The sequence below is a fragment of the Euleptes europaea genome, chromosome 1 (assembly GCF_029931775.1).
Source record: "Euleptes europaea isolate rEulEur1 chromosome 1, rEulEur1.hap1, whole genome shotgun sequence".
Taxonomy (NCBI): domain Eukaryota; kingdom Metazoa; phylum Chordata; class Lepidosauria; order Squamata; family Sphaerodactylidae; genus Euleptes; species Euleptes europaea.
Genome location: NC_079312.1, coordinates 171,655,501 through 171,670,454, shown reverse-complemented (window position 1 = coordinate 171,670,454; position 14,954 = coordinate 171,655,501). Strand labels below are relative to the sequence as shown.

Here is a 14,954-nt window from a genome sequence, read left to right as displayed (position 1 = left end):
TGTGTGTGTGTGGGTGTGAAGTGCCGTCAAGTCACAGCTGACTTATGGTGACCCCTTTTGGGGGTTTTCATGGCAAGAGACTAACAGAGGTGGTTTGCCAGCGCCTTCCTCTGCACAGCAACCCCGGTATTCCTTGGTGGTCTCCCATCCAAATACTAACCAGGGCTGACTCTGCTTAGCTTCTGAGATCTGACGAGATCAGGCTAGCCTGGGCCATCCAGGGCACACTGCTCCTAGTGCAGAGAAATTAGTATTTTTGTTGGATTTGTTTCTTGTAAGCCTTCCCTGCATGCTCTGGCTGCAAAGAAAACAAGGTCCAATATGGTTGTTAAGAGAGCTGATCCTTCGAGTTGATTTTAATGGGGGCTAGGTCCCACTGGCCAATTGGGACACCACCACAATTTTTAGCTATTTCTCTGCATGCAACAATTTAGCATAATTTTATTATGTATATTTATTATCTATTATTATGTATATTTATTACCCAGCATTTTATTAACCTCGTATTTCCTTTTATTACGTATCTGTAGTATTCTTGACATGTTTGTAATGGCCTATGGCTAAATGCAAATAAAATCATTCATTCATTCATATACTAAGCCCAATGACAGTAGTATTTTTCTTTCCAATCTCTTCATGGAGCACTAGGAGATGTTTCACGGAGCACTCAGTGCTCTGTGAAGCACAGTTTGGGAACCGCTTCTATCTGTCAACTCTGTGTGAAGCACCTTGGGGTAGTGTGTGTGTTAAGTGCCGTCAAGTCGCTTCCGACTCATGGCGACCCTATGAATCAGAGTCCTCCAAAATGTCCTATCTTTGACAGCCTTGCTCAGGTATTGCAAACTGAGGGCTGTGGCTTCCTTGATTGAGTCAATACATCTCTTGTTGGGTCTTCTTCTTTTCCTGCTGCCCTCAACTTTTCCTAGCATGACTGTCTTTTCCAGTGACTCTTGACTTCTCATAGTGTGACCAAAATACGACAGCCTCAGTTTAGTCATTTTAGCTTCTAGGGCCAGTTCAGGCCTGATTTGATCTATAACCCACTGATTTGTTTTTTTGGCAGTCCGCAGTATCCATCACACTCTCCTCCAACACCACATTTCTTCCTTTCAGCTTTCTTCAATGTCCAGCTTCCACACCCATACATATTATTAATTAATGCGATGGCATGAATTAACCTGATCTCGGTGGCCAGTGACACATCCTTACACTTCAGAATCTTTTCTAGCTCCTTCATGGCTGCCCTTCCCAGCCTCAATCTCCTTCTGATTTCTTGGCTGCAGTCTCCCTTTTGGTTGATGGTGGAGCCAAGGAATAGAAAGTCTTGAACAATTTCAGTTTCCCCATAGTCAACCTTAAAGTTGTGTAATTCTCCTGTAGTCATTACCTTGGGGTAGAAAAGGAACTTTCCCCTAGACTAAACAAGTTCTCGGCGCTAAACATAGCCTCTGCCGCTCTCTCCCTTTCCTTCTATGACTCGCCTTCTATGTGGATTCCGTTTGCTTATAGAAACATTTTCCCACCATCGCCATGCGCTAGCATGGCAGACGTCACCGCTGACTTCTGTTGTGGGGCCTGGCGTTCCTCGGACGGACCTTTTCCCTCCGCCTTGCCGCCGGTCATGATGCAGCCGGCGCTCCACGCTTTGAAATTAAGTCCTTTTTTATTGCCCTGGGAATGAAGTGCTTTAGAGAGAGCCAGCGTGGTGTAGCGCTGAAGAGCGGTGGTTTGGAGCAGTGGACTCTGATCTGGAGGACCGGGTTTGATTCCCCACTCCTCCACACGAGCGGCAGAGGCTAATCTGGCGAACTGGATTTGTTTCCCCACTCTACGTACGAAGCCAGCTGGGTGACCTTGGGCTAGTCGCAGCTCTGTTGGAGCTCTCTCAGCCTCACCTACCTCACAGGGTGTCTGCTGTGGGGAGGGGAAAGGAAGGTGATTGTGAGCTGGTTTGATTCTGCCTTAAGTGGTAGAGAAAGTCGGCATATAAAAACCAACTCTTCTTCCTCTTCTCATCTTCCTCTTTTCCCTCCTCCTTGTCCTCCTCCTCCCCCCCCTCCTCCCCCTCCTCCTCCTTCTTTTTCTTCTTTTTCTTTTTCTATTTCTTTTTCTTCTTCCTCCAGTGGGATATTAAGCACAGGACCGATTGAGCTCCCACTCACAACTTTCTGGTGGTTTGATGTTGTTGTTGATCTCAGGTGTGGGCGGCCTGTGAGGGAGCAAACAACCAGGCACAAGTTGCCTCTCTTGTTTTTATCGTTCTGGTACCCAGCCGCGGCGATGCCAGCTCCTGGAGGCCGATTGCGAGCGCCTTGTTTCCCAGTGGGAACGCTGGTGCCCGCACGAGTTTAAAGTTCTGCACCCACGTCGCACGCTTGTCTCCGTGCCAGCTCCCACACCACAGGTTCCATCTTGTGTGTCCTCTAGGCATGTGGGCACACTCAGGGCTGAGAGTCAGTGCCACCCTAAGGAGAGTTACACCCCTGAAGCCCACGACTTCAGTGGATTTGGAAGGGTGGAACTCTGCTTAGGATGGAACTGGAATCACAACTAATTTCTTGTAAAACTCCCCTGTTTATTTTATTTATTTATTTCTTTATTTATTTGTGTGTGTGTGTGTATGTATGCAGGCATATGTTTGCTTCCTTGATGCTTGCATCCCTATTATTGTGTGTGTGTGTTTATGTATGCATGCATATGTTTGCTTCCTTGATGCTTGCATCCCTATTATTGTGTGTGTGTGTGTGTGTGTGTGTGTATGTATGCATGCATATGTTTGCTTCCTTGATGCTTGCATCCCTATTATTGTGTGTGTGTGTGTGTATGTATGCATGCATATGTTTGCTTCCTTGATGCTTGCATCCCTATTATTGTGTGTGTGTGTGTGTGTGTATGTATGCATGCATATGTTTGCTTCCTTGATGCTTGCATCCCTATTATTGTGTGTGTGTGTGTATGTATGCATGCATATGTTTGCTTCCTTGATGCTTGCATCCCTATTATTGTGTGTGTGTGTGTGTGTGTGTGTGTGTATGTATGTATGCATGCATATGTTTGCTTCCTTGATGCTTGCATCCCTATTATTATTATTTGTTTTCTGTTGCCCCAGAAGGTCGGACCAGAACCAATGGGTTGAAATTAATTCAAAAGAGTTTCCGTCTAGACATTAGGAAGAACTTTCTGACTGTTAGAACAGGCTTCCTCGGGAGGTGGTGAGCTCTCCTTCCCTGGAGTTTTTTAATCAGAGGCTAGATGGCCATCAGTCAGCAAGGCTGATTCTGTGACCATGGGCAGATCATGAGAGGGAGGGCATCTTGGCCATCTTCTGGGCATGGAGTAAGGGTTACTGGGTGTGTGTGGGGGAGGTAGTTGTGAATTTCCTGCATTGTGCAGGGGGTTGGACTAGATGACCCTGGTGGTACCTTCCAACTCTATGATTCTGTTATTCATATATATGTGAGAGAGTGTATGTATAACACCCCTTTTATATATTTTTTTATATATGTATAAAATAGGGATGCAAGCATCAAGGAAACCAACATATGCACACATGCACACACACATATTCTTCCTTGATGCTTGCATCCCTATTATTTATATATATATATATATGTGTGTGTGTGTGTGTGTGTGTGTGTGTGTGTGCATATGTTGGCTTCCTTGATGCTTGCATCTCTAGTTGATTTCCCCATGTAGATGTTGTTTGTGGGAGCAGTTTTGCACCTTGCTGAAACAAGGGAGAAGATAGCGTTTTGTTTGGACTTTGATGCTTGAAGGTTGTGTGAGGATATTTGCTGTTTTCTTTGTTTGGGGAGGAGTTGTGGACTCACTGGTAGAGCATCTGTTTGGAACGCAGAAGGTCCCAGGTTCAATCCCTGGCATCTCCTGCTTCTTAACAGTAAAGACCGGTGCCATTTCAAAGCATCTTGAAAATCCATTTCAGAATACGGATGGTCTGTGAACTTGGTTATGTGTAATTCTGTGTTTGCATGTTGCTACTGACAACATGTGTGTGTTACGTGCTGTCAAGTCGCCTCTTGATTTATGGTGACCCTATGAATCAATGTCCTCCAAAACACCCATACATAGCCATGTGGGAATCCTATGTTATGAATGGTCTTGATTTTGGTCATCCGCGACAAATCCAGTGACAGTAGCGTGGGTTAATTCCACATTGATGAAGAAAATATTAAAGGTAGACTATGCTTGTAGATCAGTTTGCAAGGCCTGAGCAAGGCTGTTAATGATGGGATGCTTAGGAGGATATTGATTCATAGGGTCGCCATGGGTTGGAAGCGAGTTGACGGCACGTAACACACGCACACATGCTTGTAGAACGCACTGCCTTCCTGGATCAAGCCTTTATCTTGTGTGGCACTGTGTTTCTAACAGCGGCTACCCAGATGCTGTTCATGTATCTCCAGCTGTGGTATATTAAAAGTTGCCCTTACAGCTTATCAGATCTTGGAAGCTAAGCAGGGTCGTCTCTGGTTGGTGCTTGGATAGGAGATCCCCCAAGGAATCACAGCCTCCAGGTTAGCTATGCAAAGGTCGATTGCTAATGGCTATGCAAAGGAAGGAAATAAGGAGCAGGCGAGTGGAGGGGGTGGAATTTGTTTGACTTTCTCCTCTTGCATCGGGACCGTGAATAGGCATTTTAAAGGTCGGATTTAAAAAAGGAGCTTTGAGCGAGCATCAAAATCGACCCTGCATAAATGGCCTTTGTCTTGAAAACGTACGTCATTAAATTGGCTGCAACTTGACGGCACTGGAGTACTTATAAGTTTCCTTACATTTAAGAGAAGCTGTCCTTTTCTTTCGGAAAAAGCCCCTTCATCGAGAGGCTGCAGTTTCATTCAGATTAAATAGATGAATGAATGAACAAATGAATGAATGGCTTAAATGTCAAATAGGTGCTTAACCAAAATAATAAGTACGTAGGGTACAATCCTGTGCAGAACAAAACCGGAGCCCAGTGGCTCTTTAAAGACTTGAAATATATTCCAGAATAAGCTTCCCTGAGTCAGAGCTCTCTTTATGCCATCTGAGGAAGCGAGCACGGACTCAGGAAAAGCTTCTGCAGGAATAAATTTCGTTAGTTTTCTAGGTGCCGCTGGAGTCCTGTTTTGCTCTGCTGTTACGAACTAACACAGCCAGCCTCCCCATGGGGAATTATCCCGCGCGGGGTTACTCCAGTCTAAAGCCATGGCTTTCAGCGGGCATAGTTTGTGGTAACTCTTTGCAGGGTTGCACTGTTAACCTGATTGTTTCACTAATAACCGGCGAAGGGAAGAAAACACCTGGTTTATATCCAGGCTAACTTGAGCCAATGGATAAGTGAACTGGACCCATCTTCTCCATCATGTGGTTGGCCCGTTGCAGAACAGTTTCTCTAATAAGGAGGAAAGGCTATTATGTATCTAGGGTTGCCAGGTCCCTCTTCACCACCGGTGGGAGGTTTTTGGGGCAGAGCCTGAGGAGGCCAGGGTTTGGGGAGGGAGGGGCGTCAATGCCATAGAGTCCAATTGCCAAAGCGGCCATTTTCTCCAGGTGAGCTGATCTCTTATCAGCTGGAGATCAGTCGTAACAGCAGGAGACAGAATCACAGAGCTGGAAGGGATCACCAGGGTCATCTAGTCCAACCCCCTGTGTGTGTGTGTGTGTGTGTGTGTGTGTGTGTGTGTGTGTGTGTAAAGTGCCTTCAAGTCGCAGCCGACATATGGCGACCCCTTTTGGGGTTTTCATGACAAGAGACTAACAGAGGTGGTTAGCCAGTGCCATCCTCTGCACAGCAACCCTGGTATTCCTTGGTGGTCTCCCATCCAAATACTAACCAAGGCTGACCCTGCTTAGCTTCTGAGATCTGACAAGATCAGGCTAGCCTGGGCCACCCAGGTCAGGGCACAATGCAGGAAATTCACAACTACCTCCCCCCCCAACACACACACACCCAGTGACCTCTACATGCCCAGAAGACGGCCAAGGTGCCCTCCCTGTCATCATCTGCTTAAGGTCACAGAATCAGCATTGCTGACAGCTGGCCATCTAGGCTCTTCTTAAAAACCTCCAGGGAAGGAGAGCTTACCACCTCCCGAGGAAGCCTGTTCTCCAGCTAGTACCTGGAGGCTGGAAACCCTACAATGTATCGCTTGGGAAACCTTGGTGCGAAACACCCTGAAGCCTTCTGTAGCGTTGACAAACCTCAAAGATTTCAGAGGCGAGCAAGAAGGGCTGTCAAGGATCTAGAAGAGGAGAAACCAAAAGACGCGGATATGTTTTGTTCTCGGGAGATAAGATTAAGATGTCGACACTTTCCAAGTGTTTAAAAATAGGTGAGGAGAAATCTGTTCTTGAGAAGAGGAAGATAAAAGGGCTTATGCTGCAGAGAAGCAGATTTAAGGCGGGGGGGACAGAAGTGCACGGGGGGTGAACAAAGGAACGATGACTATATAAGAACAGTTGAGCAAGGGAGAGGTTGCAAAATCTGCCTCGGAGGTGTTCATGAAATGTTAGGACAGACCTGTGTTATTGGGGTTTTAGGTGCACAATATCTGTCCTCTAGCAGAGCTTTATTGCAGAACAGGTCAAAGCCTCCAAGACCCTGGGTGGCTTTGGAGACGTCATGGACCATCAAAATCACCTCTCCCCACCCCCCACCCCCAGTAAAAAGAGTTTAAGTTGAGATTTTATGATCTTCAGTGTCAGGAACTGGTCTGATACCCGAGATATAGGTTTGCCCGTGGAATTCGATAAGGTGTCATTGATGCCCCTGCATAAATGTTTTTAGGCAGGAGGACAGAAACAGATTATAGAGCAGCAATTCCCGTATGCAGAATTATCATCAAATGCCCTCTCCCAAGTCATAAGTTTTAAAGGGACGTTAAAAACAACACTCCAGACAAAGAAATCCTATGAGGTTGCCATATAGCCGCAGCCAACTTATGGCAACCCCATAGGGTTTTCAAGGCAAGAGACGTTCAGAGGTGGTTTTGCCATTGCCTGCCTTTGTGTAGCAACCCTCGTCTTCCTTGGTGGTCTCCCATCCGAGTGCTAACCAGGGCCTTCCCTGTTCTTAGCTTCTGAGATCCGATCAGATCGGGCTAGCCCGGGCGATCCAGGCGTTAGCCAAATTGCTCTTTAACTTGTGGAATTAGCAAGCAAGATGGCAAACTAGAATATTTATATAGCGAGAGCAACTTTTGTATACCAGAGCCAGTAACTGTGACCTTTAAATAAAGACTGAAGCAAAGGATTCCGAATTAAGAGTGTTTATATTGTTTTCTTTCAAATCAGTGATGCATACACACATACAGAGAAATCTAAGAAATGCAAAGAGAGTAGTACAAGCACAGATGCCAACTTGGCAGGGATCGTTGATGGGGTGATATTTACCGTTTTTGAAGAGGAGTTGTCCAAGTTCACGTAGACTAAGATAGAAGAAATTAAGAGCAAAGGCCGAGGCAAAGGGGTTCCCATAGACTTGGCCAGCAAGGCGGGAGGGAGCGTGGTCAGGCTGTGCAAAACCAAACCAACAGAGTAACTGCAAAGATGCCAGGAAAGATTTAAGGTAACATTATGGGCTCGGGCACCCCAGATATACTGTTTTTCTGGGGGCAGGGAGAGGGGATTTACCCCTCTAGGTTCCCAGGTGACAAAAGGTGACTAAAGGATTAATCTTCGGCTGCCGTGGTGGGCTAGTGAGAATTTTGGAAATCTATTCTGATTCGAATGGCTTTTGCAACCCGGGAGGAACCGGGAGATCTCTGCTGAAGTGATTAACGTTCTGGAACAATAGGCGCGACCTCTGCAAACGTCTGGGGATCGCTGCCCATTAAGCTGTTGATGTTGCAATGAGAAAGGGGGGGGTGTTGGCACTGACTACGTGACTGTCTGCTTTCCACGACATGTCTGCTGCTGGAACAGAGTCTGCACAGGAACATGAAGTCTCTCAGGTTCACTGGAGGTTGCCCTTGCTTCTGCTTCCTAGCTGCCGGTTGCACAGAGCTCGCAGAAGCGGCCGTGTCAGTTTCAACGGAGTGCGCAGCGGCCGTCCCAGTAGCGTTTGGGGCGGGCGCGGAGCTGGAACAGTAGGCGTGTGCCTGCATAACGGGTTGCCATGTCCAGTCCGGGAGTTTAGGCGGCCCGTATGCTTACACAGGTCAGGGCATAACTTCATTATCTTCATGGATTATTCTTACTGTGTGTCTACCCCTGTACTACCCGCCACGGGAAAATTAAAATGCATGGCCTTGTCTGCGGGGTTCCATTATCATATGGGGGAAGAACACATGGAGCCCGAGAAAAGGGGTGAAAAGCCCTGCTCTTTCCTCTGGCAAAAGTGGTGTGGGAAGGAAACTGGGAACTCCTCCCCCCCCCCCCCGCTTGTGTGTTGTTTGGAATTGTTTTTTTTTTCCAAGCCACATCTTTGAATGTTCAGATGCACTTCAGTATCTTCCCTGAAAGATCAAGCAAAAGGAAATGTCTCAGAAAAGATTCAGAATGGTATCTGATGCTTTTCAGCCCCCTACAAGGGTGGTGTAGTGGTTTGGAGAGGTGGTTTGGAGTGGTGGACTCTGATCTGGAGAATTGAATTTGTTTCCCCACTCCTACACACGAAGCCAGCTGGGTGACGTTGGGCAAGGCACAGCACTGTTAGAGCTCTCTCAGCCCCACCTACCTCACAGGGTGTCTGTTGTGGGGAGAGGAAGGGAAGGTGATTGTAAGCCGCTTTGAGTCTCCCTTAAGTGGTAGAGAAAGTCGGCATATAAAAACCAACTCTTCTTCTTCCTCCTCCTCCTCCTCCTCCTTCTTCAAAGTCAGGTCAGTCTTTTAGAGAAGGAAGGGGTGGGATTGTAAATTGAAGCCGGATGCCACCTCTCTCGCCCTGCTGGAATGGCTAGCCAAAGGGCAGACCGAGGGCCCGGGATTCCCTTGAAGATGCCCCACCTGGAACGGAGCAGGCAGAGGTGTTCCCGAGACGACCCCCCTGCGCGAAGCAAATTTGCTGTCCTGCCAGCTCTGGGAGCCCAGTCCACCGGCCAGGAACAAGGAAGCAGTGATGCTTTTCTCCGAACTCGGGAGATAATGAACGGAAGGCTTCCAAGGACAAAGGGACCCTGACCTCCGGCGAAACCAAAAAACCAAACAAAAAACAGAGCGGGTTGACGCGATACTGAATAATGCAAGCTGCTCGCTCGTCCGTGACCTCTTGCGTCGCTCAAGAAGAAGAAGAAGAAAGCAGCCTACGTATTTTTGGCGATTCGCTGGTTGGGACTGAGGAATTCCTTTATAGCAAGTGAGATCAAGAGAACGTCCAGTCCTCAGTGGATGCAACCTGGAATGCTTTCAGCGATTGACAGGGGCTATTCATGTGCTTGCCGTGACCTGGACAGCCCGGGCTAGCTTCATCTCCTCGGATCTCGGAAGCTAAGGAGGGTCGGCCCAGCTAGTATTTTGATGGGAGACCACCAAGGAATACCGTGGTCGGGACACAGAGGCGGGCAATGGCAAACGACTTCTGACCATCTCTTCTTTTGAAAGCCCTATGGGGCTGCCATAGGTCAGCTGTGACTTGATGGCAAAAAATAAAAATCATGTACTTATGATGGGGAGCCAGCATGGTGTAGTGGTTAAGAGTGGTGGTTTGGAGCAGTGGACTCTGATCTGGAGAACCAGGTTTGATTCCCCACTCCTCCACATGAGCGGCGGAGGCTAATCCGGTGCACTGGATTTGTTTCCCCACTCCTACACATAAAGCCAGCTAGGTGACCTTGGGCTAGTCATAGCTCTCTCAGCCCCACCTACCTCACTGAGTGTCTGTTGTGGGTGTCTGTTGTGGGGAGGGGAAGGGAAGGTGATTGTAAGCCTGTTTGATTCTTCCTTAAGTGGTAGAAAAAGTCGGCATATAAAAACCAACTCCTCCTCCTTCTTGATTTATACCTGTCTTTCTCAGCATTGGGAACCCAGATTGGCATACTTTGTTCTCCTCTCTTCTACCTGCACAACGACCCTGTGAGGTAGATTAGGCTGAGAGTGTGTGACTGGCCCAAGATCACCCCGCAAGCATCCATGGCATAGTGGGGATTCGAACCTGGGTCTCCTGGTCTGTAGTTCAGCACTCTGACTACACCACACTGACTCTAACAGTTAAAAGTAAATGGCTGGAGACAGTTTGGACTAAGGCCACATATTCCTAATATATAAGAAACCCATTTGCCAAGGTTCACACGTGGATCCCAAGGTTCACATTAGCAATTTGCAATAAAATTTTTCTCACTTGTTATTCTTTGTACCTGTAAGCTAACATTAATGCTATCCATTTATTCTAAAAAGGAACAAATCACACCCACATATCCTTCCTTCTGCATCCGCCAGAGTAAAAGCTATTGTTAGCAGAAAGGAAACCCCTTTGTATCTAAAAAGCGATTTCCACTTCTTTAAGACATGGTGCTGGTCCCAGAATTCCGCTCTACGTTTCTTACATCTTGAATATAATGACGTTGTTGTGTAATTTTGCTGTCAAGTCACAGCTGATTTATGGCGACCCCATAGGGCTTTCAAGACAAGAGACGTTCAGAGGTGGTTTGCCATTGTCTGCCTCCGCGTGGGCTGAGAGAGTTCAGAACGAACACATGAAGCTGCCTTCTACTGAATCAGACCCTTGGTCCATCAAAGTCAGTATTGTCTACTCAGTCTGGCTGCGGCTCTCTAGGGTCTCAGGCAGAGGTCCTTCACATCACCTACTTGCCTAGTCCGTTGAACTGGAGATTCCGGGGATTGAACCTGGGACCTTCTGCATGCCAAGCAGATGCTGTACCACTGAGCCACGGCCTATCCCCAAGGTCACCCAGCAGGCTTCATGTGGAGTGGGGAATCAAACCCCGTTCTCCAGATTAGAGTCCGCCACTCTTAACCACTACACCACGCTGGCTCTTAACGTTGTTTTCATATGGTTTTTTACAACAGGAAAGGGCAAACAGTATTGCACAAGGAGCATTCCTTGTCCGTAGCTACCCCTTGTGGAATCATCCTTGCGTTAACGGAATGCCACTTTCTCAGAGAGGAATTTTGCTTCATTTCAGTGGGTACACATTACTTACGGGAGATATGAGGGCGGGAAAAAGGCACCCAGATTTATTCCATGGCTGCTTTTTCCAGTCCTATCCAGAGTACAGACTTGGGCAAATTTGTTGACACTATTGCCGCCCCCACTCCTAGAAGAAGAAGAAGAGTTGGTTTTTATATGCCGACTTTCTCTACCACTTAGGGGAGACTCAAACCGGCTTACCATCACCTTCGCTTCCCCTCCCCACAACAGACACCCTGTGAGGTAGGTGGGGCTGAGAGAGCTCTAAGAGAGCTGTGACTAGCCCAAGATCACCCAGCGTGTAGGAGTGGGGAAACAAATCCAGTTCACCAGATTAGCCCCCACCGCTCATGTGGAGGAGTGGAGAATCGAATCCGGTTCTCCAGATCAGAGTCCACCGCTCCAAACCACCGCTCTTAACCACTCCACCGTGCTGGCTGAAACGCTTCATAGAATCATAGAGTTGGAAAGGACCACCAGGGTCATCTAGACCAGAAGATGGCCAAGATGCCCTCCCTCTCATCATCTGCCTAAGGTCACAGAATCAGCATTGCTGACAGATGGCCATCTAACCTCAGTAGCTTCCTACTGAAACATTCTTCATTCTGCCCTATAGACATCACGAGTGGTATCCCATGGCACAGTGGATAGCTATATATAGGTGGTTGGTTCCCCCCCCCCCCCCAAGGAAAAGTTGTCTGTACTATGTGAATACTTAGAGAGCAGAAGAAGTCTGAAAGGGCGGGAACGTCAGTCCCCATTCTTGTCCAAAATAAACCCAAGAGATGGACGCAAGTTGTGGGTTGGGTGTCATTAACCCTTTCTCCCGGGAGGAATGGAAGGGGTCTCCGAACAGCTTTCCCTCGGCCTCGTGCATCTATGGAGGGTGGCCTTTGCTACCGGGGAGGGCATGGACCCTGCGTGAGCACGACCCGACCCAACCCACCCACCCGCTTCCTGCCAGACTCCCCAAAGAGGCATTCTTTTCGCTGCTTCGTTTCGACAAGTCGAGGAGGGGAGCGGAGAACGGTTTTGCCAGATGGGCCTGGGGCGGGCGCCTCGTCGGAAGCCGGCTCCCGGAGCGTCTGGCGGCTCATCTGCCTAGGCACAAGGGAGCCAGTTTCGGCTCGGAGTGTGCCAAGTCCTTGCCAGCTGTAGGGACTGGGGTGTGTGTGAGAATCAGGGCCGGCAATGGAGAACTGAACTCTGGGGGGCCCAGAGAGCTGGGCAAGCCGTGTGATTTGATTTTTGGGGGATGTTTGGATTGACTCTGGGGGGTACGAAGGGCAGCCGAGAGGGAACATTGGGCTGGAGGCCCGCCCCGCAGCGCAGGTGAGGGTTTGGCTCCGTTGTCAGGTTGCTTGGCTCGCAGGACACAACCCTGGCAAACCTGATTGTGAAGTTTGAAATGTGGCTTTTAAAACACCAGCCATTACAGAGCCAGCGTGGTGTAGTGGTTAAGGGCTGTGGTTTGGAGCGGTGGACTCTGATCTGTGGGAACCGGGTTCGATTCCCCACTTCTCCACATGAGTGGCGGAGGCTAATCTGGTGATTTGTTTCCCCGCTCCTACATGTGAAGCCAGCTGGGTGACCTTGAGCTAGTCACAGTTCTCTCAGCCCCACCTACCTCACAGGGTGTCTGTTGTGGGGAGGGGAAGGGAAGGCGATTGTAAGCTGGTTTGGTTCTTCCTTAAGTGGTAGAGAAAGTCGGCATATTAAAAACTAACTCTTCTTTTACGACTACATCATCCTGGCTTCAGTGCTATGATTCAGATGACACCCAGGCCTATCCTGCCTTTATCAGTACTAACTAAAATTTGACAAAGTAACACGGAAGCTTTTGAGTTCAACATAATTCTTCGAAATCGATGCTAAGCATCCCCCCTCCCAAAAAGGGGAAGGAGGGGGCTAATACGTTGACGGGGCGAAAAGGCCATGCTTGCAATTGGTAATAGTCTTCAGGAAGAGGGAGGACCTTTTATGCTAGCTTAGATTTACAGTTAACGGGTGGATTAGGTTAGATCCTAACGCCGGTCCCTAAAATATCTCAGGTTGCAGCAAGCAAGCCCCGGGCTGGAAGGAGTCACAGCCACAGTCTCCCTTTGGAAACATAAAAGCTAGCAGTAGTTTAGATCTGCCTTTAATGGTGGTTGTGACCAGGAGAGCCCATAGCCACAAATGTCCTTTTTTTTTTTTTTAATGGTGCTTTAGGGGAAGTTGTCCTTCATCGCTCGAACGTCACGGGAACCCGGAGCCCAGGACACTGGCTCGACCGCATTCCATTCAGGACTTGCAACGGCTACGCTAACTGACGGAAAAGTTGACAAAACATTGTGGTTAAAGTGCTGGGGAAATGCCACGTTCCCGATACTGGGCTGCTTACTTGATTGTGGTGGTTTTTTATTAAAAAAAAATAAGCCGGCCTGATAGGGGTTTTTTTGTTGGATTTAGCAAGGAGGATGATAGGGGCATTTTTTGGGGGGGTATTTTTTGCAAGGGGGGATTTGCCTACAGGATGACTCCTCGCTTCCCAAAAAGTCAGGTTTGTGTCTAGCGCTACAGTCGTAGGCAGAGCTGCCCCCATTCTCCACTCCTCTGTTCTACCCTCACAACAACCCCATGGTTAGGTTGAGAGTGAGTGAGTGAATGTGAGGTCCCTCCTTGGACCTTGGGAGCCAGTGTGGTGTAGTGTAAGCTGGTTTGGTTCTCCCTTAAGTGGTAGAGAAAGTCAGCATATAAAAACCAACTCTTCTTCTTTTACCACTACATCATCCTGGCTTCAGTGCTATGATTCAGATGACACCCAGGTTAAGAGCGGTGGTTTGGAGCAGTGGAGTCTGATCTGGAGAACCGGCTTTGATTCCCCACTCCTCCACATGAGCGGCGGACTTTAATCTGGAGAACCGGCTTTGAGTCCCCACTCCTCCGCATGAGCGGCGGAGGCTAATCTGGTGAGCTGGATTTGTTTCCCCACTCCTGCACACGAAGCCAGCTGGGTGACCTTGGGCTAGTCACACTCGCTCAACCCCACCCACCTCTCAGGGTGTCCGTTGTGGCGAGGAGGAAGGGAAAGTGATTGTAAGCCGGTTTGATTCTCCCTTGAGTGGTAGAGAAAGTCGGCATATAAAAACCAATTCTCCTCCTCCTCCTCCTCTCTCAGCCCCACCTCCCTCCCAGGGTGTCTGTTGTGGGGAGGGGAAGGGAAGGCAGTTGTAGGCTGGTTTGATTCTTCCTTAAGTGGGAGAGAAAGTCAGCATATAAAAACCAACTCTTCTCCTCCTCCTCTTTCTTCTCCTTCTTTTTCTCCTCCTCCTCCTCCCAGTAGGTTGGCACTCCAACCACTGCCCCAGGCTTAGAAACATCTTGCTCTGCTTAGCTTTGTTCTGCAGTGGGGCCCAGGTAGCTGCATCCGGCATCGAGGTAGAGTGGAGTGCAGGCTGCCAATAGTGTTGCATCCTTACCAATACTGGTGATCGTGCTTGGCATTATTGGGGATACCGAGCCAGCGTGGTGTAGTGGTTAAGAGCGGTGGACTCTAATCTGGTGAACCGGGTTGGTTCCCCCACTCCTACACATGAAGTCGCCAGGTGACCTTAGGCCAGTCACAGTTCTCTCCGAACTCTCTCAGCCCCACCTACCTCACACAGTGTCTGTAGTGGGGAGGGGAAGGGAAGGTGATTGTAAGCCAGTTTGATTCTTCCTTAAGTGGTAGAGAAAGCAGGCATATAAAAACCAACTCTTCTTCTTTCCTCCTTGTGCTAAGAATGCCCTACTGGTCCCCCGGCTCCATCTTTCCACCCGTCTCCTTTTAAAAAGGTAGAGAAAATTGGGGTATTAAAAACAACTCCTCTTCTTCTTCTTCTCTGCA

At 48.5% G+C, this 14,954-nt stretch overlaps 1 protein-coding gene across 1 annotated transcript in view; it reads left to right on the top strand.

The window, feature by feature from the left end:
* HDAC7 (histone deacetylase 7) overlaps nt 1-14,954 on the top strand; it is a 150,388-nt gene that overhangs the window by 31,521 nt on the left and 103,913 nt on the right. The window lies entirely within an intron of this gene.